This window comes from Littorina saxatilis, linkage group LG17, assembly GCF_037325665.1.
Source record: "Littorina saxatilis isolate snail1 linkage group LG17, US_GU_Lsax_2.0, whole genome shotgun sequence".
Taxonomy (NCBI): Eukaryota; Metazoa; Mollusca; class Gastropoda; order Littorinimorpha; family Littorinidae; genus Littorina; species Littorina saxatilis.
The window spans coordinates 40,560,639-40,562,562 of NC_090261.1; the positions used below are offsets into that span (position 1 = coordinate 40,560,639).

Here is a 1,924-nt window from a genome sequence, read left to right on the forward strand (position 1 = left end):
TTAAGAAAACGAGAATGAGGAAACGGAAGACAGTCGAATAACGAGGAAAGAGAGGGGGGGAGGGGGGAAGTGAGACAAACGAAAGGAAGAGAGATAGAGAGAGGGGGTGGGGTGGGGAAGTGAGACAAACGAGAGGAAGAGAGATAGAGAGGGGGGTGGGGAAGTGAGACAAACGAGAGGAAGAGAGATAGAGAGAGGGGGGGGTGGGGAAGTGAGACAAACGAGAGGAAGAGAGATAGAGAGGGGGGGGGGGGGTGGGGAAGTGAGACAAACGAGAGGAAGAGAGATTAAGAGGGGGGTGGGGGGGCCGGGTGGGGAAGTGAGACAAACGAGAGGAAGAGAGATAGAGAGGGGGGTGGGGAAGTGAGACAAACGAGAGGAAGAGAGATTAAGAGGGGGGTGGGGGGGGCCGGGTGGGGAAGTGAGACAAACGAGAGGAAGAGAGATAGAGAGGGGGGGGGGGGGGGGGTGGGGAAGTGAGACAAACGAGAGGAAGAGAGATAGAGAGGGGGGGAGGGTGGAGGGAGAAAGAGTAAGTAGGTGGCTCCCGGAATTAGAACTGAACAATGCGTCGCCTGTGGTATAATTCATCGTAGCGATTTCAAGACCGGAACTATTTCCAACCTTAAAGATACTTTCTCGTATCACGTACATTGTCTCACCTTTTGCATTGCAAACGTGAGCACCAAGAGTCGTTAAATTATCATGCAATACATGAAACAATCGAGTATCTGCTCGTGAGGTTGCCAAAAAAGAAGACATAATATAGAAGCCGAAAATACTAAACTGCGTTGCTGTAGCTCTGACTGTACATTGAAATGGCGAAAGTCACGTTTCGCTTTTCTGGACGTGCCACCGTGCAGGATATTCATTCAGAGGTGTAGTTTTGCGTCAGTTGGTTTGTTTCTTGCATCATCATTCAATGTAAGAATACGGCGATGAATAGACAAACGGACGGACAGACACACATATAGACACCAGTACTCACACACACACACACACACACACACACACACACACACACACATATCTCCTTCCTAATTCCCAGTCTACTGGAATACGTCTCTTGTAAAAAGTGATAAAAATGGTACACAGCTTTTCAGAACGACCCTCCTACACGTGGGCACGGTAGATCAACCTGTAACTGTCACATTGCTGTAACAACGCGCTCCAATGTTAAAACTTCTCGTCGCTCATTCACACACACACACACACACACAGGCACATTCTGCCGCTCGCAAGCACCATGCGGCGTGCCTCCTTCGCTCGCAGGCTGGGTCCCCCTGCATCCGATATCTGTGTCCGTGTGTTTGTTTTTGTGCGAAGTTGTAGAGAAAAAATCCCACTGGCCTTCTCATTGTCACTCCCTGAAACTTCCCCCTAGCTATATATAGAGGTCCGCAAGGACAGTCACGGGACAGTAGGAGGGGACTTTCGTTTAAGTTCGGTCAAGCCACACAAATCATTTTCAGTGTACGGGGGAGCCACGTGTGACACTGTGATTTGAAAAAGTTTTCGTTAAATTCATCAGTATTTGTGAAAAGATCTCACCCCTTCTTCGCCTAACGGTAAGTGAACTATTTTGTATCTGTCCATAGTTTCGTGTGCTGTATCACTGTCTTGAGTTTGTACAACATGTTTGTTCGTGTTAGTCATATCTTGCGTCATCTGGGTTTTATTTTACACGTTTCACCTTGTTATAACATTCGTCCTTTCTTTTTGTGATATTTGCGTCACACGCTGAGTTTAATAGGGACAGGTTCAGTAGAGGGAGTTGGAAGGGCTAAACTTTGCATGTTGTAAATTTTTTTGTTGTTAACCCCACTAAATTCGAGAAAAAAACCTCTCCTTTCTCTGGGTCTATTTTCTCTCTTTAGTTGCCCTTTCTATCTTTCGTCCGTCCGTCCGTCCGTCCGTCCGTCTC

General features: G+C 47.6%; 1 protein-coding gene across 1 annotated transcript in view; it reads left to right on the forward strand.

Moving 5' to 3' along the window:
- The first annotated feature begins 1,357 nt into the window (after positions 1-1,357).
- The window catches only part of LOC138952773 (sodium-influx-stimulating peptide-like), a 38,940-nt gene continuing 38,373 nt past the window's right edge, over positions 1,358-1,924 (forward strand). The window contains exon 1 of the mRNA XM_070324496.1: positions 1,358-1,568. The gene's annotated coding sequence lies outside the window, so the exon portion shown is untranslated. The remainder of the gene's footprint in view (positions 1,569-1,924) is intronic.